Below are 23699 nucleotides of genomic sequence, written 5' to 3'. Positions count from 1 at the left end.
AGATCTTTCATTTCAAATTTAGCAGCGAACTAAGACTTTAGTTCCAAAATCATACATTTTCCTTTACCAATGAATAACATATCGTAAACATTAAATGTAATGTACAAGAAATGACCACCATCAGATTTATAATAAACAAAGTGATCTGATTTAGGATGCTCAAATCTCAAACTCAACACATATGTGTCATATTTATGGTACCACATCCTAGGACTCTGTTTGAGGCCATACATAAATTTTTTTAATTTATAGACCAAATTACTTTTTCCTTTTACCACATAGTGCTCTAGCTATGTCATATAAATGTCCTCCTCCAAATCACCATGAGCAGTTTTCACATCTATTTGCTCAACCTCTAAATCATAAGCAACAACAATAGAAAACAAAAGTTTATTGGATGTCATTTTTACAATAGGAGAATATATCTCACCATAATCAACACCCTCAACCTGAGAGTAGCCTTTTGCAACCAACCTCGCTTTATATGTATCAATGCTTCCATATGAACCAATCTTTTTCTTGAACACCCATTTACAACCAACAGGTTTCCATCCTTTAGGCAATGGGTCAAGATCTTATGTGTCATTCTTTTTAAAAGCTTCCATTTCTTCTTCCATAGCAATCTTCCAGGATTCTACATCATTCATACCTAATGCCTCTTCTACAAATTTTGGTTCATCCACATTAGTATTCAAAGCTAAAGAAAAAATACATATCCAATCATCAGGTGAATACCTTTCAGGTGGTTGTCTATGTATTGTAGACCTTTGAACAAGCTAATTTGGAGGTTCTTTCTCCTCTTCTAAAGATTCAGAGATAGATGAGCTCTCCTCAATTTCTTGCCTATCTAGGGGTCTGGATTCAACTGTTTCAGGTGTAGAAGAGAATTGAATCACATCTTCCTTTTTAGTTTGTCCTTGCTGCAATGTAATAGAAGGAGGCTTAATTTATCTAAAAACAACACTTTTACTTTGATTACCTTTTGTGCAACAAGGTCACAAAGCTTGTATCCTTTCACACCATAACTGTACTCGATGAAGATAAATTTTACAACCTTATTCTCAAACTTTGTCTACTTCTCCTTTGGCATGTGTGCTATGCCTCTTAACTAAAAACTCTATGATGTCTCAATGAAGTCTTGTGACCCGACCATGATTTCATTGTCATTTTATCAATAAGGGTTGATGTAGGAGACTCATTAATCAGGTAGCAAGCAGGGGCAACAACTTCAGCCCAAATTTTTTTATCTAGACTATACTAGTCAGCATACTCCTAGCCTTCTCCATTAGTGTCCTATTTATTCTTTCTGTAACTCCATTTTGTTGTGGAGGATACAGAGTTGTCTTTTATCTAAAAATGCCACATTCTTTATAGAATCTATCAAAATTATTAGAGAAAAATTCACCACCATAATTAGTCCTCAAACATTTAATTTTCTTTCCATTCTAGAACTCAATCATTATTTTAAATTCCTTAAATCAACTGAAAAATTTAGATTTACTCTTCAGAAAATATACCCATGTCCTTCTACTAAATTCATAAATAAATGAAACATAATATGTGGATTTTTCAATGTGGCCAAGCCTTTGGTGCCATAACATAGTCTTCTCTACAAGTAAATTTGCTTCAGAAGAAAGAGAACCCTTAGGAACCGAAAAGCCATGTCCATCTATTGAAGGTGAATCTCTCAATTTTTTTGATGAAGTATCCATAGATTTACTTTTTACAGAAGTGCTTTTACACTCAACCATGTATGCCTCTATCTTATACAAAGTGCCAAACCTGACACCTCTAATAATTACCATAGCACCTATAATCATCTTACATCCTGTTTCAGAAAAGACTACCTACACACCTATATCTATTAGTTTTCTTATAGATAATAGATTTCATTTTAATCCAGGGATATGCAACACACCATTAATCCTTTTTATTCTACCATAAAAAAACCCGATTCTAACATTACCTCAACCAATAATGTTTAAATGTGAATCATCACCAAAGTAAACCTTACCTCCATTAGATTATCCATATTCAGAAAACCAATCTCTTTTGGAAGTCAAAAGAAAAGATGCACTTGGGTCAATTAACCAAGCATCATTACCTGCACGAATCACAAAAGCTACAATAAATTTATCACCATCTTCATTCTTAGATTCAGAATTAGAATCAAACTTCTTCTTTTTCTTCTTTGCAATCCTTACAGATGGGACCTAGTTTACCGCAATTATAGCAAATAATTTTAGACTTTCCAAGAGATTTTAATCTCCCTCTCAATTTGGACTTATCACGCTTCTCATTCTTCTTGCCTTTCTACTTGGGTCTTCAACAAACAGTTAAGGCTTCCTTTGAAGTGAGGGATACCTTCTGTTATCACTGTTTTAAAATTGGGTTCTTTCCCCATAATTGGCTATGGTATTTTGAAAAATTCTGAATAGGGTATGGTCTAAGGTGTTTCAGCTTTGTTCTAAGCCTAGAGGGTTTAAGGGTTTTCCAAGTTTTAAACTTTATCTTTTGTATTAGATCCCCTGGTTTCTTTTCCTTCGTTACTTTATTACACTTAAGTCATGGGTCGCGGGGTCGTAAGAAGTGTCCCCCCTTGCTATTTACCTAGGCGGTCATGTTGATTATTTGAAATTTTTTTGCCTTGTATTATTTCATTCTAAAGTGTCGGACCCGGTAAATGCCGATCAACTTGAGAAAGGATCCGACGGTCAGCGCTATTTTGCGAGGGTTAAGTGCTCACCCTTTAAGGCTGCGAAATAGCGAGAATGAATATCAGCCGTCCATGTGTCACGACGGGGTAAGTGGAAGGCATAGCTGTCAGAGATAGCTGGAGCCCCGTGGCTTTCTTCTGGCGTATCATAAGGTAACGCGTGGCACAGGTCGCCACAGTTAGCAGGTCAAGGCTCTAGGTGTCCATGACATGTCAGTGGGCCCCGAAGATGAGTCAGCTCACAAGTGGAGATGACCTGGCAAAAACAGCTCTTACAGTTCACTGAGACCCCGTGGCTCCTTCGAGCAAATGAAAAATTGACAGGTCAGCTCCGAAGGTGACAAGGCGCCAGGTGTCCATGGCGTGTCCGTGGGCCCACCACCTCTGAGAGCTTCTAACAGGGTTTAAATGCCGAGCAAGTTGACATATGATCTAACGGCTCGCGCTATTTCGCAAGGGTAAGATGCCCACTGCTCAAGGCCGCGAAATAGCGAAAGTTAACCAGGACCGTCCACGTGTCTTGATGACACATGGTCTAAAAGGAAACTGTGGGTCCCTACGGTTCCTGCTTGATGAATAAAAAATTGACAGGTCAGCTTCGAAGGTGACAAGGCGCCAGGTGTCTATGGCGTGTCCGTGGGCCCACCATCTCTGAGAGCCTTCCCAAGGGGTTAATATTAGCCGTCCACGTGTCTTGATGATATCGTAGGAGATAGACCTGTTGAGACGAATGTAGGGCCCCCACGGTTCTTCTTCTGGCAAATGACAGAACGACAAATCAGCACAGTAGGTGACTAGATGCCAGGTGTTAGTGACGGCTCAGTGGGCCCATCATTCCTGAGGACCTGTTCAAAGGATTAAAAGGTGATTAACTTGAAAGATGATCCAACGGCCCGCGCTATTTCGCAAGGGTGAGGTGCTCACCTTTTAAGGCCGCGAAATAGCGAGAGTTAACGAGGGCCGTCCACGTGTCATGATGATGACATGGCAAAAAGGGAAAAACATGGGCCCGCCACAGTATAAAGGGATACATTCGGCCAGTATCAAAACAGAATGTAAAAGGATTTTCTAAGCCAATGATCAGATGCCGCGTGGTATTATGTAACCAATAAGAAGATGGGACCCAGACTAAAGACAAAGCCGTCGAAATGCAATTCACAGTGAGACACTTGCAGGAAGGCTGCGACCCGTTGGAGTTAAAATATGAATTCTCGTAAGAATTCGATTTTGAAGGGACGGCCGGAGCATGCGGAATCAATGTTACAGTTAAGGCCCAGAGTACAAGCATTTGATTTCTTAACAACCAAGTATAGAGATCTTTTAAAAGGATTTTGCAGAAGAGTAACGCAAAGTTATCTTTTGCAAATACAGAGAAGGTGAACCAGTTGCAGAGCGATTTCCTTGAAGCAAGTATCGGGTTCTTTCTTATTTTGCAGTTATTCTTGTCTGTTGTAACAAGTGGAAGTATTCTCGTATTACAGAAGTGTTTAAGAAGTGATATTCGTCTGGTTGTTTTGCAAATGGCTCCTAAAAGGGAATTCTCTAGTAAAATTGATTATTTAGAAAGGAGTGTGTGTGATGACTTTTTAGAACAGTTGACGCTGTCAACCAACCAGGCATCTAAGGCCAAAGAGTTAGTACCCAGGGCTCCCCGTCTGAAGATTGGAGAAGGATTATATGACAAGGGTAATTGGTTAAGAGACCCACAGGTTGGACTGTCTGGGTTGGGGTTATTTAGAATCGGATTTGGGATGAGGAATTCTCCTGCTCCTCAAAATAGCATTTGGGAATTAGATGTTGGTAAGTTGGTGGTCCCAGGGGTGTTCATGGATACAGATTTGTTAACCCAGATGGCATTGAATTATGATTCAGTTACAAGGTGCATCCGGAATGTAAATGGAAAAACCCTCGTGGAGATTAATGCAGAAGAGTTGAGAACAGCATTTGGGCTCAGTGAGTTCACAAGCTTCTTGGAACCTATAAATTTCACACAATTAGCCCAGGTGTACAGGGCACAGAGGACTCATCTTAGGAACGGGCCTCTCAAAGAACTTTTTCTGAAAGTAGGAGGGTTAGCAGTTGTAGGGCCCAACACACAAGAGCCTTTTTCATTAAGTATGTTTACCTTGAGGGCAAAAGGGATGTATTGGGCACTTTGCCAAGTTCTAGAAGAGGATGCTGAATCGAATATGCCAAACCATTACTTGCTAATGATTGTTCAAATTTTGAATCCTTCCCTTGCTATTACATTTGATTATGCCTCTTATATTGCCGATGCTATCCATGGAGGATTGATAGGGATAAAGAATGGAAAGGTAGATAGGCCATTTGGGTGGTATTCACTCTTGATGCACCTCTTTCTCTTCAAAGGTGGTGATTATTTTGCGAGTGGAATGGACCTGGTAAAAGAAAAGGAGGGAGAAAAGATGCCGGTACAACTATGGAGTACTGTGTTGTCATGGGACAGAGAGGATGCTAGTTTTCTGAAATTTGATAAATATTTTGCATCCAAAATAAGGACTCTCCTTTGCTCTGACAACCCAAGAGTCCCCAAGGTTCTTCTGGAGTTCTTAAGACCAAAAGAATTCGCAGAGAATATCAAGATAGTTCATAATTGGGGTGATATGTACTTATATCCAGTCTCTACAGTTTTTAGAGTTTTTGGTTTCAGAGGCACCCCATTTTTGTTACCATACCAGGTCCCCCTTAAAGTGGGAATAGCTGAGATTCTCAGGCAAATTGGTAACCTGCAAGAGGCAGAGTTAACAGGCAGAGGTAAAGGGACTATTTTCCCTACGGCTACAGTAGCTCACCAATTTGTAATCACCAAGGGAGGCTGGAAATGTTTTGAGGATTTTCTCAAACCCTACCATTTGTCCACTGCAGTGTCTAGATGTGCTGATCCAGAGGATTTTTACAATGGTGTGTTGCGGAAGAAAGTAGCATGCAGAGGTAGGCCTCATCAATTCCACTTTCCTGAAGACCTCATCAGGAATGAATTTGATTTAGATGAACAGGAGTTGAGGAAGGAAAAGTGGGTGGCTTACAGGAAGGCCCTGGATTTTGTGCATCAATTTGATGTTAGCTATGACCCATTGTCTAGCTTCTTCCCATTGGAAGAGAAAATAAAATTTTTGATTATTTGCTTTGAGGATGTGATGCAAACAATAAAGGAGAAGAGGGAAGTTGTAATCAAGAATAACCCTGAGAAAGCAAGAATGATTTTGGGAAAATCAGCTCCCATTAAAGCAATCCCTCCTGGTGATTACACCCTGCATAAGAAAGCAGGTTACAGTGTGTTGGTGTCTACAACAGGGGAGCCCTATTCATCCAAAGGAAAGAGGAAGGTACAAGATGTCATTGACATCCAGGACAGCCCAAAGAAGCAGAGGGTGGGAAAGGAAGCGCAATCAGATACACCCCTGTATTCCCCATCCCAATCCCCTCTCCACATAGGAGATGAGCAAGCAGCAACTGAATACCTCTCCCAGTTGGGCAGCTTGGGGGAGATTGCATATACATATGATGAAGTGGAAGAAGGGATGCCAGAAGAACCCACCGAAGCACAGATGGACATCACTTCAACTGAACTCAAAGGCCAGGAGTGAGATCCTGAGATAAAGAAGGCCGCTAGTGCCTTTCTAGCTGATGATAGCTTTGTCACATCTGAAGCATTTATGCAATTTATCTGGAAGCAACATATAGATAAATATAATGCTAGATGTGAAGCAAAAAGGGCAGAGCAGCCTAATAAAGATCTAGCTTCAGTAGAGGAAGAGATAAAATAGGAGATGATGGAAGAATTCAAAACCATCACTCCTAAACAGGGAAGGGATCTAGTAGCACAAGCTGGAGTGCTCATTCTACCAGAATGGAATATTGCTGATGCTCTAGTGCTGGATGCAGTGAGAAAAGAGACCAAACCCATGGAAGGGGTTACATTCAGTAAGGACAATGCTGCACTGGTCATGTGGTCCCTTAAAAGAAATGAGGACAAGAAAGGTAAAGATACCTCAGGGACAAGTCACATTGGTGGATTGATGGTCAAGAGAGTAGAGAGTACAGGGGTAGTAGAGGCTCCTAGCACTGTGCTAGAGACTGCCAAATTTAGTGTTGCAGTGGCTGAAAAGGAAGCCAAAGAAAAGGAGGTTCTCCAGTTTAAATTGGAAATAGTTTTGAAGGCTTATGATAGTGCCAAGGAGGAGATAAGAGGCAGAGATAGCATTATTGCTAAATTGCAGAGCCAGCTGGCAGGACAACGCCAACAAGGTGAGTCTTCAACATTAATGATCACCTCTTCTCCTGCAAGACCTCCACCTACTAGCCCCATCGTTGAGCTCCCACCATCTCCTGTGCCTTCTAGCTCTCAAATGATTGAGATAACTCCCCAAGAATTGGAGAATCTAAAGCAGACTCAGGCCTATTATGCGGGGAAGTATGAGGAGAAGGTAAAAGCCACAATCTCCAGTTTTGCAGACACTATAAATGCCTCACTCCTTCACAATAGTGTAGGAAAGGTAATGGAGATATGGACTGAGTTAAGAAGATATAAGGCCATTTTGACACCCATTTTTGACAGATGGAGGCCTAGGGAGCAAGACTTAGAGTTCATGTGTGTTTCCTGTGATGAAGCAAGATCTAACCCTATTATCAAATCCACTTCTGATATCACTAAGAGTTTATTGCAATTGGCAACAGAGGTGGACAATGTGGAAAGAAGGGTTAAATTGCTTAAAAAGGAATACACTGATCAAGTTTGTGAGTTGCTCCCAGGAATTTTTGCCAATCCAGATCAGCTGAAAGATAAGCAGATATGGCTCAATGAGATGGATGTCAAATTGTCAGCAAGGGTCAAGGGAATCATTGATCTGGATGATACCTCATTCTTTGTTATAACCATACAGGAAATAGAAAGAATTAAATCACACTATAGTTTTCTTAACTCAGAAGTCAACAAGCTGAGGAATTCTTGGAAAAGGTTGACTAAAGTTAAGAATGATGTGATTAGTTTTGTATGGCCGACAGAGGAGATATATAGTGAGTGGGGAGTTAAATATTCCACTCGAGATCCGGAGCAGTTGGAGGGCATCTCTGAAGAGCCAGAAGAAGTTACAACTGAACAACCCGTTGAACAGACTGCTGGGGAATCTGAGAAGAGCGCATAACTGATTCACGCAAAAAAAATCATAACCTCTTCAATTTTTGAAATAAATTGTAACAAACTTTCCTTGAGATGTCCGAAGCTTTGTGCATCCATATTGTTATAAATGGATACCAGGACTAGAGAGAAGGGGATCACAAAAATTTTGTAAGAAAACACTGCAGAAAAATTATCTGAGCTTTTCCAAAGTTTAATGGAGAATCAGACTTTTGTAAAATCTTTTCAAATGAATATCAATATACAGGCCGTCAGTTTTGAGTAAAGCTCTGTGTCGTCTTCAATCTTGTCCTTAAGTCTATTTACTGTTTTCATTCTGAATAATCCAGGATTTTCTGTTTGATTGAAATTGTAAGGCAATCTCTGTATGGGTGTTTTTAGCTTTTCTCTCTAGGAGGGAAATTAAATATGCATGATCATTCTTACCAGTAAATACTTCGGGAGAGACTTTGAATTTTGAGGACCATAGTTTAGTTTAAAGTGATTGAATTCTTGTTGGTGTTAGGCATTCGCAAGGATTAATGGAAACCAAGTTGATGGGATGTATAGGGATATTTTGTTTCAGGAGTTTTATTTGAGTTTGAGTGACTCTGTAGCCTTGGATAAAGCACTGGTACTAATCGAAGCTGTTTATTGCATGCTTTGTTGATCAAATATGCTGAAGTTGAGTATTGTTTCATTCTTTGTTTTCAGTTGTTTTCAAGGTGAATAAACTCACTGGTTTTCTGGACTGGTTTGCTGTGGGTTTGTTGCTTAAGAGTGTGAAGTTAATTCACAAAGGGTATACCCACCTGGGCTCAAGGAAAAGCCCGAAGTGTAGAAGGTCTAACCAAACCTTGTTATATGTTGTCTCTAAAATCTCTTTATCCTTGATGTCTTCTCGGTACCTATTTTAGATTGTATTATTAAGGGCATTGAAGGGGAATCAGATTTTGAGAACAACAAAAGTGGCGACTCTGCTGGGGACAGTTATCACAAAGACATAGACACAAATCTGTGCCGAGACTTATGAAGAATATCGTTGTATTTGTGAGTAAGACTGCTTGTTCTTTATCTTTCCCATAGTTTTTTGGGTGGCGACTCTATTATTTTGTAACTAGTCCTTGTGAGATACAAACTTTCTAAAATAAAGACAAGCAAAATGCAAGGAAATAAGCACACAAGGTCATTCATGAAGAAACATCCTCGTGAAACCTTGCAAGAAGGTCTACCAGAGCAATCATGAAGAGGCCAGAAAAGATCTGTGATGCATGAGCCATCAAACGCCGCATGGGTGCAGAAAAACAACAATACTGGTAAGATGCCTGACCGACCTGTTTATGCAAAGTCAAATTCATCTTCAAGAGATTCAGAGCAGGATATTTTAGGTTTTCATTCAGGATTGTTTGGAAATATTGATGATATGCCTATTTTAAGTCGAGACTTATCACATGTTAGTGTTTCTGCAAAAGATAGAACTAGCTCAAATGCAATTAGGCACTCTGTTCCTAGGACAATAGATGGGAACATTAGTTTGATTGATATAGATCAAATTAATGCATCAGATTCTGAAGAAAACTATCCTGATGAGGATAAGATGTCTCAAGAAATTGAAGAATTAAATAAAAGAGTTCATCATTTAATATCCTCGAGGGCCCAAAAGGAGGCAAATAAGGAAAAGGAAGTTAAAGCCAAAATAATGGAGAGAGATAGGCTTCTTAGACAGATAGCTGATCTTGAAGTGCTTGCCAAGGAAAAAGAAAAGGGTGATGAGGAAGGCCCAGTGATTAGGGAGATCTTAATCCCTAAGATAAGACCAGTCTCTAAGTTAGTAGCCCAGCCAAGTAAGGAAGTTTTTAATGACTCCCAGCTTCCTAAAGTTAATTTAGACAAAGGGAAACAAATATGGGTAGATGATGAAGTAGAGTCTAAAACTGCAGATGAGATTTCTCATAGGATCCTAGCACATGAGAAAGAGATGGAAAGGATGAGGAAGGAAAAGGAAGATCTCCAAATGGAGTTGGAAAAGGCTGAGTTAGAAGCTGCAAATCAGGAAGTTAAAAGAAAGATTAACTACCTAAAAGCTCCCCCTATTATATTCCCATCGGAAGATCTTAGCAAGCCTAATCCCCAACATATCTCTCTTCCTCAGGTTAATATCCAACCAGCAGTACACACTAACATTGCCTCAGCAAGCCACATACCTTCAAATAAACAGTACACCCAAACATCTCAATCCCCAATCCCAAAAGCTAAAATGATCATGGGGAATAATAGTACTGTTTCCCCTTTTTAGAGAAGGCCGATTAATCTAGAACAATATAGGCAATTGTTTTTTGATGGGATCCCAGGATATCCAAATCATGTTCCCACTGAGTTAAGAGACAAACTCCATAAATTTGCTAGGAACAATGCAGTCAGTGCTGAGGAACATCTCAAATCTTTTGGGGATTTGATAAATGATTATGAGATAGTTGATGAAGATGTTATTATGAAACTGTTTTTTCAGTCCCTGGTCGATGATGCAAGAGATTGGTACAGAGGTCTTCCAGTGGCTAGCATAGGTTCATGGGAAGAGTTCAAAAATTGCTTTCAAGAACAGTATGGTGATAAGACTAATGTGAGTTTCATGCTAAATGAGTTCAATAACATTAGAAAATCTGAAAATGAAATAGTCACTGATTTTAATGCTAGGTTCCAAAAGGCTATGCATAGATTGTATCAGGTAATGAGGCTAGATGACAATATGTGCCTTAATACATATTATAATGCATTTGATTCCAAGATGGCTTACATTCTCAGAGATAAAAATCCTCATAACCTGAGGGATGCCTTTAGAATTGCCATAAATGTTGAAAGTAATAGAAAGGCATCTGGAAAATTAGGAAGGAGGACAGATGGAAGATTATGGCATGAAACCAAACAGCAACCTAACAAAGTTGCTAAGGAAGAGGATAAAATAGAAAAACTGGTTACTGCTATGAAAGATTTGACTGCTAAGGTTAACAAAAATGATAAACCTCATTACAATTGGCAAGATAGACCTCCTAGATTACATGATATGCCATACAATACGAATTGGAAGGATGGTAAACCTCACATTGAGAAGCCTAAAATTGCCCAAAGCCAAGATACACGAGATCCTCTCAAGGGGAAAACTGTTAATAATATAGAAAATACTCCCTGGTGTATTGCTTGTGATGGACCACATTCTCCTCATCAGTGTGCAGTGGCTCAAGCTCTGGAAGAATCCATGAGACCAGAGGCAGAGCTTGATATTAATATGTTTGAAACTATTATAGAAAGTGATGAGGAATCTATGCAAAGTGAATGCAATGATGTGTTAGATAATGAAAGATTTGCACGAGGGCAGTTAGCCTTAGGATGGCACCCTACATTGAATGTGGTAACAATTGAAGATGAAGAAGTTCATCTTAGGAGGCCTAGTGAAGAGGAAGTTAAAAACCTCACTAAGGCTGCAATTGCCAAAGCAAGACATAATTACAACCTGAGAAGTACCAAGAGAGATACTGATCAGGGTGAGCCAGGTTCTATGTTTGTAAAAGAAGTCACTAAGAAAGGGGCATCAAACAGTGTTACTGCTACTGTTAAAGTTAGTCAAGAAAAAGAGGAACAAGTTAAATATTTACCTAAAACCACAGATGCCAAAAATGCTGGTGATGTACAAAAGGTGGAAATAATAAAAAAGGCCAATCAACTCAGAGTAGAAAAGGTCAAGGCTAATATTGAAAAGTGTAATTATTCCACATTTAATATGGCCCAAGCTTTAACTCAAATGAAGGTCACTGTCCCATTAGTGGAGTTATTAAAGATTAAAGAACACAAGGATGCAGCTTTGTCTCTATTCTCTAGTATATCTGATGGTGACTCAGTATTACCCACTGGTTCAGATAAAATTGGGAAGGATCAAGAGTTCCAAACTCCAGAGGTATATGTTGGAACCACGATCACTCAGGAGCCTTCTCAAGTGGATCCCTTCTATGTTACCCTGTTAGTCAATAACAGGTTAATTAAAAACTGCATGATAGATTCAAGAGCAGCTGCTAATGTAATGCCCTATGGTGTTATGAAAGAATCAGGATTGTCAGTGACTACTGTGTATGGGAAATGTTATGCTATGGACAATAGAGAAGTACCTGTGATAGGTACAATGAAAGATGTAGAAGTAAAAATAGCTGCATTTCCTGAAGCCACTTATAAAATGGATGTTATTGTCACAGATACTAAACCCCACTATGGCATGTTACTCTCTAGGCAGTGGGCAGCAGCAGTGGGCGGAAATGTTCAATTGGACTTGTCTTATGCTACTATTCCTGTTGGTGGCAATAAGGTCAAACTATACAGGGAGCCACGAGCTCCTAAGGTAGTTGAAAATGTGGACCCTAGTATGCTAAATTGTATGATTGATGTGGATTTAGATAATTTCAGAATTCAACCAGTGTCACCTCAATTGAAGAACACAGACCCAATTGTAATTGAGTTACAAGCACAACAGTATGGGTTGTGGCAGATGTATTTTGATGGAGCTTGCTCCAAAGAAGGATCTGGAGCAGGGGTTCTTTTTGTATCTCCATCAAGTATAACTTTCAAATATTCATTCTTGTTGGCGTTCCAGTGCACAAATAATACTACAGAGTATGAAGCCCTGTTATTAGGACTTGAGGTTGCAAAAAGGCATGGAATCCGATTATTGAAAGTGATGGGCGATTCAGGGTTGGTTGTCTCTCAGGTAAGATCTAAATATGCATCTAAGAATGATAAATTGAAGCAATATAAGCATGCTGTTTGGGATATTATTGAATATTTTGATGCCTTTTCTATCAATTGGATAGAGCGAGCAAAAAATATTATGGCAGATTTCCTAGCCAATGTTGCTTTAAAAAATGATGATGCAACACTAACTGGTATCTCCACTATGGAAATAAAAGCTAGGCCTGCTATTCCTGATAATGTATATAATTGGCAAGTTTTTGCTGATGATGAAGATATTCTTAGGTTCATCCAATGTGTTGATGATTATGATGGACAAAAAATTGATTGTAATGCATTGGTGGAAGTGGTGGATGACAGAGAGACAGTGTTTGGAAATGATATTGTCCAGTTGGAAACCAATGAGATACCTAAAGGCTTGGTGGAGTTAGAAAGCATGTTTAGTTATAATGACAGTCATCTACACCAGCAATCTACCACCAAGTTAGAAGAATTAGAGGAGGTCAACTTGGGGACAGAATCATCCCCCAAGTTGGTATATATTGGAAAGAAGCTACCTCCTCATGTTAGGACTAACCTAATCAGTTTACTGAAAAGGTATAAACATGTTTTTGCTTGGTCTCATGAAGACCTAAAGGCGTATAGACAAGATCTTTTTCAGCATGAAGTTCCCTTACTTCCAGATGCTAAGCCTTTTAGACAGAAACAGAGACCTATTAACCCCTTGTTAGAAACAAAAATGCAACAAGAGTTGACTAAATTGAGAGAAGGGGGGATTATCAAACCAATCAGACATTCTTCATGGGTCTCTAATTTGGTCCCAGTAAGAAAGAAAAATGGAGACATTAGATTGTGTGTGGATTTTAGGAATCTGAATGTTGCTTCCCTAAAAGATAATTATTCATCTCCAAACATGGAAGCAATGCTACAAAGAGTGACAGGTTGTGATCTTTTGTCCATGATGGATGGTTTCTCGGGATACAATCAAGTGCTTGTAAAGGAGTCTGAACAGTTTAAAACAGCTTTTACTACTCCATGGGGAACTTATGTATATGTGAGAATGCCATTTGGATTGAAAAATGCAGGGGCTACATTTCAAAGAGCTATGGATGTGGCTTTTAAGGAATTCATTAATATTATTATGGTGGTTTACCAAGATGATTTAACTTGTTTCTCAAAGAAGGCTGATGATCACTGTGGACATTTAGAAAAAGGTATTTGATAAGGCTTTGGAATTTGGTGTATCACTGAATCCCAAGAAATGTCACTTTGGGGTCACTGAAGGAAAGTTATTGGGACACATAGTCTCCAAGGAAGGGATAAGAATAGACCCTGAGAGAATTGAAGCAATCAACAGGGTGTCTGAACCAAAGAATGTGAAAGGAATTCAGTCCTTTTTAGGCAAAGTGAATTTTGTCAGGAGATTCATTGCAAACTTTGCTGAGATAGTGAAGCCTATTGTCAAATTGCTCAAGAAGGACGCAAAGTTTCACTGGGATCAGGAAGCCTCAAAATATTTTAATGAGATTAAGAAAGCGATCCAGGAAGCACCAGTGTTGAAGTCCCCAGATTATGGTAAGCCTTTTTCTCTGTTTTCTTTTGCTTCATATCACACAGTGGCTGTAGTGTTATTGCAAAAGGATAGTGAGGGATATGAACATCCCATAGCTTTCTATAGAAAATCTTTGCAAGCGGCAGAATTCAAATATGAAACTATGGAGAAACAAGCTTATGCCTTGGTTAAAGCTGTTAAAGCCTTTAGGCCATATTTGGTGAATGCAAATATCACTACCTATGTTCCACATGCTGCAGTTAAAGATATTTTGTCTCAGTCTGAGGTTACTGGGAAAAGATGTAGGTGGATCAATAGAATTCAAGAATTCAATTTGGAGATAAAGATTACTAAATTGGTGAGAGGGTTAGGTTTGGCTAAGCTCATGACTGAGTCAAATCTCATGAATGTTGAAGTACACAATGTTGAGGTTAAAGATACTTTGGTTACTAGTATTGAGAGACAACCATGGTACACAGAGATAATCCAAGTATTGAGGGGTAATATGCTGCCAGAAGAAATGACACACAACCAGAAGAGAACTTTGAAGCTCAAGTCCCAAAAGTATGTCCTCATTCAGGGTGATCTTTTTTGGAGAAAAAGAGATGGGGAGTTACTACTGTGTTTGGATGAATTTCAAGCTAAACAGATGTTGAATGAAATGCATGATGGAGTATGTGGAGGCCATTACTCTGCTAAGACTACAGCTAGTAAGATAATACAGGCTGGGTATTATTGGCCTACTTTGTTTAAAGATACCCATGCATATGTTCGAAGATGTGATTCATGTCAGAGATTTTCTTCTAAGCTCAAGTATGAAGGAGCCTTACCACTAAATCCAGTCTCTGTAGAAGCTCCTTTTGTCCAATGGGGTATTGATTTTATTGGAGAGATTGTTGAAAAGTCAGGAAGAGGTCATGGATGGATTATAGTGGCTACAGATTATTTTACCAAATGGATAGAAGCTATTCCCACAAGAAGAGCTACTAGTAAGATTGTCATTGATTTCCTGATGGATAATATTGTGACTAGATTTGGAACACCTGCAAAATTGGTCATGGATAATGCTATGTGTTTTAGATCAGAAGAATTTGTAGGTTTTTGTAATAGTCATGGTATACTCATGTCATACTCATCGCCTTATCACCCTCAGGGGAACGGACAAGCAGAATCTAGCAACAAAAGCTTGCTAAATATCATCAAGAAGATCCTAGAAGAAAACAAAAGGTCTTGGGATCAAAAGTTGAAATTAGCTCTGTGGGCGGATAGAATAACAGTTAAAAAATCCATCGAAATGTCACCTTTTGAGTTGGTTTATAGTACCCAAGCCAGATTACCAGTAAACAACCTCTTTCCAGTGTATAAGTTTTTGCAGGAAGAGGACATAGAAATATCTGAACCAATGGAGAATAGAATGATCCAAATTGTAGAAGTGGAAGAGCTTAGAACTTCTGCTCATACGAAAAATCAAAAGCTCCAGTTACAGTCAAAATATCTTTTTGATAAAAGGACATCGTTAAGGAAGTTTCAAGTTGATGACATGGTTCTTCAGTGGAATGCAAAAGGGCAGGATAAAGGAAAGCACAAGAAATTTGAATCACTCTGGATTGGCCCTTTTGTAGTTTGTGACTTGAATGGTAAGGATTCATATTTTTTAAAGAATATGAATGATGAGATGCAAGAATTTCCAGTGCATGGACAATTCCTGAAGCATTATTTCTCTTAATATCCATGCACGGTAGGTCCTTTGTTTGTATATATTTTGTTTTCTTTCCTGTTTTCCTAGATTTGGTCTGTGTTTTGGTCTGTTTCTCCAGAATTTCTGAGTTTTCTTGTGTTGATCTTGTAATCAACCATCCCCAGTCAGAGCCACTGTTATCACTGTTTTAAAATTGGGTTCTTTCCCCATAATTGGCTATGGTATTTTGAAAAATTCTGAATAGGGTATGCTCTAAGGTGTTTCAGCTTTGTTCTAAGCCTAGAGGGTTTAAGGGTTTTCCAAGTTTTAAACTTTATCTTTTGTATTAGATCCCCTGGTTTCTTTTCCTTCATTACTTTATTACACTTAAGTCATGGGTCGCGGGGTCGTAAGAAGTGTCCCCCCTTGCTATTTACCTAGGCGGTCATGTTGATTATTTGAAAATTTTTCGCCTTGTATTATTTCATTCTAAAGTGTCGGGCCCAGTAAATGCCGATCAACTTGAGAAAGGATCCGACGGTCAGCGCTATTTCACGAGGGTTAAGTGCTCACCCTTTAAGGCTGCAAAATAGCGAGAATGAATATCAGCCGTCCATGTGTCACGACGAGGTAAGTGGAAGGCATAGCTGTCAGAGATAGCTAGAGCCCCGTGGCTTTCTTCTGGCCTATCATAAGGTAACGCGTGGCACAGGTCGCCACAGTCAGCAGGTCAAGGCTCTAGGTGTCCATGACGTGTCAGTGGGCCTCGAAGATGAGTCAGCTCACAAGTGGAGATGACCTGGCAGAAACAGCTCTTACAGTTCACTGAGACCCCGTGGCTCCTTCGAGCAAATGAAAAATTGACAGGTCAGCTCCGAAGGTGACAAGGCGCCAGGTGTCCATGGCGTGTCCGTGGGCCCACCACCTCTGAGAGCTTCTAACAGGGTTTAAATGCCAAGCAAGTTGACATATGATCTAATGGCTCGCGCTATTTCACAAGGGTAAGATGCCCACTGCTTAAGGCCGCGAAATAGCGAAAGTTAACCAGGACCGTCCACGTGTCTTGATGACACGTGGTCTAAAAGGAAACTGTGGGTCCCTACGGTTCCTGCTTGATGAATAAAAAATTGATAAGTCAGCTCTGAAGGTGACAAGGCGCCAGGTGTCTATGGCGTGTCCGTGGGCCCACCATCTCTGAGAGCCTTCCCAAGGGGTTAATATTAGCCGTCCACGTGTCTTGATGATATCGTAGGAGATAGACCTGTTGAGACGAATGTAGGGCCCCCACGGTTCTTCTTCTGGCAAATGACAGAACGACAAATCAGCACAGTAGGTGACTAGATGCCAGGTGTTAGTGACGGCTCAGTGGGCCCATCATTCCTGAGGACCTGTTCAAAGGATTAAAAGGTGATTAACTTGAAAGATGATCCAACGGCCCGCGCTATTTCGCAAGGGTGAGGTGCTCACCTTTTAAGGCCGCGAAATAGCGAGAGTTAACGAGGGCCGTCCACGTGTCATGATGATGACATGGCAAAAAGGGAAAAACATGGGCCCGCCACAGTATAAAGGGATACATTCGGCCAGTATCAAAACAGAATGTAAAAGGATTTTCTAAGCCAATGATCAGATGCCGCGTGGTATTATGTAACCAATAAGAAGATGGGACCCAGACTAAAGACAAAGCCGTCGAAATGCAATTCACAGTGAGACACTTGCAGGAAGGCTGCGACCCGTTGGAGTTAAAATATGAATTCTCGTAAGAATTCGATTTTGAAGGGACGGCCGGAGCATGCGGAATCAATGTTACAGTTAAGGCCCAGAGTACAAGCATTTGATTTCTTAACAACCAAGTATAGAGATCTTTTAAAAGGATTTTGCAGAAGAGTAACGCAAAATTATCTTTTGCAAATACAGAGAAGGTGAACCAGTTGCAGAGCGATTTCCTTGAAGCAAGTATCAGGTTCTTTCTTATTTTGCAGTTATTCTTGTGTGTTGTAACAAGTGGAATTATTATCGTATTACAGAAGTGTTTAAGAAGTGATATTCGTCTGGTTGTTTTGCAAATGGCTCCTAAAAGGGAATTCTCTGGTAAAATTGATTATTTAGAAAGGAGTGTGTGTGATGACTTTTTAGAACAGTTGACGTTGTCAACCAACCAGGCATCTAAGGCCAAAGAGTTAGTACCCAGGGCTCCCCGTCTGAAGATTGGAGAAGGATTATATGACAAGGGTAACTGGTTAAGAGACCCACAGGTTGGACTATCTGGGTTGGGGTTATTTAGAATCGGATTTGGGATGAGGAATTCTCCTGCTCCTCAAAATAGCATTTGGGAATTAGATGTTGGGAAGTTGGTGGTCCCAGGGGTGTTCATGGATATAGATTTGTTAACCCAGATGGCATTGAATTATGATTCAGTTACAAGGTGCATCCGGGATGTAAATGGAAAAACCCTCATGGAGATTAATGCAGAAGAGTTGAGAACAGCATTTGGGCGCAGTGAGTTCACAAGCTTCTTGGAACCTATAAATTTCACACAATTAGCCCAGGTGTACAGGGCACAGAGGACTCATCTTAGGAACGGGCCTCTCAAAGAACTTTTTCTGAAAGTAGGAGGGTTAGCAGTTGTAGGGCCCAACACACAAGAGCCTTTTTCATTAAGTATGTTTACCTTGAGGGCAAAAGGGATGTATTGGGCACTTTGCCAAGTTCTAGGAGAGGATGCTGAATCGAATATGCCAAACCATTACTTGCTAATGATTGTTCAAATTTTGAATCCTTCCCTTGCTATTACATTTGATTATGCTTCTTATATTGCCGATGCTATCCATGGAGGATTGATAGGGATAAAGAATGGAAAGGTAGATAGGCCATTTGGGTGGTATTCACTCTTGATGCACCTCTTTCTCTTCAAAGGTGGTGATTATTTCGCGAGTGGAATGGACCTGGTAAAAGAAAAGGAGGGAGAAAAGATGCCGGTACAACTATGGAGTACTGTGTTGTCATGGGACAGAGAGGATGCTAGTTTTCTGAAATTTGATAAATATTTTGCATCCAAAATAAGGACTCTCCTTTGCTCTGACAACCCAAGAGTCCCCAAGGTTCTTCTGGAGTTCTTAAGACCAAAAGAATTCACAGAGAATATCAAGATAGTTCATAATTGGGGTGATATGTACTTATATCCAGTCTCTACAGTTTTTAGAGTTTTTGGTTTCAGAGGCACCCCATTTTTGTTACCATACCAGGTCCCCCTCAAAGTGGGAATAGCTGAGATTCTCAGGCAAATTGGTAACCTACAAGAGGCAGAGTTAACAGGCAGAGGTAAAGGGACTATTTTCCCTACGGCTACAATAGCTCACCAATTTGTAATCACCAAGGGAGGCTGGAAATGTTTTGAGGATTTTCTCAAACCCTACCATTTGTCCACTGCAGTGTCTAGATGTGCTGATCCAGAGGATTTTTACAATAGTGTGTTCCGGAAGAAAGTAGCATGCAGAGGTAGGCCTCATCAATTCCACTTTCCTGAAGACCTCATCAGGAATGAATTTGATTTAGATGAACAGGAGTTGAGGAAGGAAAAGTGGGTGGCTTACAGGAAGGCCCTGGATTTTGTGCATCAATTTGATGTTAGCTATGACCCATTGTCTAGCTTCTTCCCATTGGAAGAGAAAATAAAATTTTTGATTATTTGCTTTGAGGATGTGATGCAAACAATAAAGGAGAAGAGGGAAGTTGTAATCAAGAATAACCCTGAGAAAGCAAGAATGATTTTGGGAAAATCAGCTCCCATTAAAGCAATCCCTCCTGGTGATTACACCCTGCATAAGAAAGCAGGTTACAGTGTGTTGGTGTCTACAACAGGGGAGCCCTCTTCATCCAAAGGAAAGAGGAAGGTACAAGATGTCATTGACATCCAGGACAGCCCAAAGAAGCAGAGGGTGGGAAAGGAAGCGCAATCAGATACACCCCTGTATTCCCCATCCCAATCCCCTCTCCACATAGGAGATGAGCAAGCAGCAACTGAATACCTCTCCCAGTTGGGCAGCTTGGGGGAGATTGCATATACATATGATGAAGTGGAAGAAGGGATGCTAGAAGAACCCACCGAAGCACAGATGGACATCACTTCAACTGAACTCAAAGGCCAGGAGTGGGATCCTGAGATAAAGAAGGCCGCTAGTGCCTTTCTAGCTGATGATAGCTTTGTCACATCTGAAGCATTTATGCAATTTATCTGGAAGCAACATATAGATAAATATAATGCTAGATGTGAAGCAAAAAGGGCAAAGCAGCCTAATAAAGATCCAGCCTCAGTAGAGGAAGAGATAAAACAGGAGATGATGGAAGAATTCAAAACCATCACTCCTGAACAGGGAAGGGATCTAGTAGCACAAGCTAGAGTGCTCATTCTACCAGAATGGAATATTGCAGATGCTCTAGTGCTGGATGCAGTGAGAAAAGAGACCAAACCCATGGAAGGGGTTACATTCAGTAAGGACAATGCTGCACTGGTCATGTGGTCCCTTAAAAGAAATGAGGACAAGAAAGGTAAAGATACCTCAGGGACAAGTCACATTGGTGGATTGATGGTCAAGAGAGTAGAGAGTACAGGGGTAGTAGAGGCTGCTAGCACTGTGCTAGAGACTGCCAAATTTAGTGTTGCAGTGGCTGAAAAGGAAGCCAAAGAAAAGGAGGCCCTCCAGTTTAAATTGGAAACAGTTTTGAAGGCTTATGATAGTGCCAAGGAGGAGATAAGAGGCAGAGATAGCATTATTGCTAAATTGCAGAGCCAGCTGGCAGGACAACGCCAACAAGGTGAGTCTTCAACATTAATGATCACCTCTTCTCCTGCAAGACCTCCACCTACTAGCCCCATCATTGAGCTCCCACCATCTCCTGCGCCTTCTAGCTCTTAAATGATTGAGATAACTCCCCAAGAATTGGAGAATCTAAAGCAGACTCAGGCCTATTATGCGGGGAAGTATGAGGAGAAGGTAAAAACCACAATCTCCAGTTTTGCAGACACTATAAATGCCTCACTCCTTCACAATAGTGTAGGAAAGGTCATGGAGATATGGACTGAGTTAAGAAGAGATAAGGCCATTTTGACACCCATTTTTGACAGATGGAGGCCTAGGGAGCAAGACTTAGAGTTCATGTGTGTTTCCTGTGATGAAGCAAGATCTAACCCTATTATCAAATCCACTTCTGATATCACTAAGAGTTTATTGCAATTGGCAACAGAGGTGGACAATGTGGAAAGAAGGGTTAAATTGCTTAAAAAGGAATACACTGATCAAGTTTGTGAGTTGCTCCCAGGAATTTTTGCCAATCCAGATCAGCTGAAAGATAAGCAGATATGGCTCAATGAGATGGATGCCAAATTGTCAGCAAGGGTCAAGGGAATCATTGATCTGGATGATACCTCATTCTTTGTTATAACCATATAGGAAATAGAAAGAATTAAATCACACTATAGTTTTCTTAACTTAGAAGTCAACAAGCTGAGGAATTCTTGGAAAAGGTTGACTAAAGTTAAGAATGATGTGATTAGTTTTGTATGGCCGACAGAGGAGACATATAGTGAGTGGGGAGTTAAATATTCCACTCGAGATTCGGAGCAGTTGGAGGGCATCTCTGAAGAGCCAGAAGAAGTTACAACTGAACAACCCGTTGAACAGACTGCTGGGGAATCTGAGAAGAGCGCATAACTGATTCACGCAAAAAAAATCATAACCTCTTCAATTTTTGAAATAAATTGTAACAAACTTTCCTCGAGATGTCCGAAGCTTTGTGCATCCATATTGTTATAAATGGATACCAGGACTAGAGAGAAGGGGATCACAAAAATTTTGTAAGAAAACACTGCAGAAAAATTATCTGAGCTTTTCCAAAGTTTAATGGAGAATCAGACTTTTGTAAAATCTTTTCAAATGAATATCAATATACAGGCCGTCAGTTTTGAGTAAAGCTCTGTGTCGTCTTCAATCTTGTCCTTAAGTCTATTTACTGTTTTCATTCTGAATAATCCAGGATTTTCTGTTTGATTGAAATTGTAAGGCAATCTCTGTATGGGTGTTTTTAGCTTTTCTCTCTAGGAGGGAAATTAAATATGCATGATCATTCTTACCAGTAAATACTTCGGGAGAGACTTTGAATTTTGAGGACCATAGTTTAGTTTAAAGTGATTGAATTCTTGTTGGTGTTAGGCATTCGCAAGGATTAATGGAAACCAAGTTGATGGGATGTATAGGGATATTTTGTTTCGGGAGTTTTATTTGAGTTTGAGTGACTCTGTAGCCTTGGATAAAGCACTGGTACTAATCAAAGCTGTTTATTGCATGCTTTGTTGATCAAATATGCTGAAGTTGAGTATTGTTTCATTCTTTGTTTTCAGTTGTTTTCAAGGTGAATAAACTCACTGGTTTTTTGGACTGGTTTGCTGTGGGTTTGTTGCTTAAGAGTGTGAAGTTAATTCACAAAGGGTATACCCACCTGGGCTCAAGGAAGAGCCCGAAGTGTAGAAGGTCTAACCAAACCTTGTCATATGTTGTCTCTAAAATCCCTTTATCCTTGATGTCTTCTCGGTACCTATTTTAGATTGTATTATTAAGGGCATTGAAGGGGAATTAGATTTTGAGAACAACACCTTCCTCCACATCTCTTCACCAAGTAGCGCACCCACCACATATTCATACATCAAAACAATAGAAGCACTATTGATAGCCATAACAAGAGAATCCCACGAATCAAGCAAAGAAAAAAGCAAGATTTGGCATTTCTCCTATTCGTTCATCTTAACACCGATAGATACTAATTGAGCTACCAACATATTGAATTCTTCTAGGTGGTCTGCAATTCGTCCATCCTCTTCCATATTCAAGGAATACAATTTCTTCCTCAAGAAAATATAATTTAATAAAATTTCTCTTGATACATTGCACCAAGTTTAGTCTGTAGCTTCTTTGCAGAGTTTTCTTCATGGACATTGATCAGAACAACATCTTCCAGGCACAGTCTGATTAGACCCTTGTATTTTCGGTCCATAACATCATACCTAGCCATCGTAGTAGGATCCAAGGGCGTTTGGACATTCACATCAACAACATACCATAGATATTTGATCTATTAATAGATCTTCCATATTCAGCTTCGACATCTCAAAATTTGTTCCATTAAATTTCTCCACCTCTATTTTCCCTGACGAACTTGCCATCTAAAAATTCTTGAAACAAGGTAGAAAAGTGTCTTCTGCACAAGCTCCCACTCAAATATGGACTAGTTCAAAAATTCCAACAACCCATGACTGAAACCAAAGGTGATCAAGCTTTGATACCACTTGTAAGGAAGTTACGTAGTGGAACAACTTCCTACACTAGCCTTGAGAGGAGGGTAATGCAAAAAAATTTACAGATCATCACAATAGTTACATAAACTTACCAAAAATACTCATAAATAACATTCATACCACAACATAGTAATTTACGTGGGGAAAACCCTTTCAGGAGAAAAAACCTCACACTCCAAAAGCCGCCTAATATATTATTTAGCAATAAAAAATAGATTACAATACACTTGTAGAGAAATCTCTTCATAGGAGTACCACTAATTAGAGATTCAGATGTAACTCAATAGCCATAAGACTCTTACACACAACCTCTATCTTACGCACCTCATATAAAAGAGATACAATACAAGAAACCATTAAACAGTATTACAAAACCATGGGCTAAAACCACCCAATAAAAACATAGCCGACCTTATCTCCAATATAGATGCCCTATGATGTGTTCAAACACACATCAACATGTGTCCCTCCCTTTTATAACTCATTTATGTGTTCGATGTAAATTATATTTCCTATTTCAGGAGTACAAACTTTTAGAGG

Source organism: Cryptomeria japonica, chromosome 5 (assembly GCF_030272615.1).
Source record: "Cryptomeria japonica chromosome 5, Sugi_1.0, whole genome shotgun sequence".
NCBI lineage: Eukaryota > Viridiplantae > Streptophyta > Pinopsida > Cupressales > Cupressaceae > Cryptomeria > Cryptomeria japonica.
The sequence above is the reverse complement of the archived record's forward strand: the minus strand, read 5'-3'. Positions refer to the sequence as shown.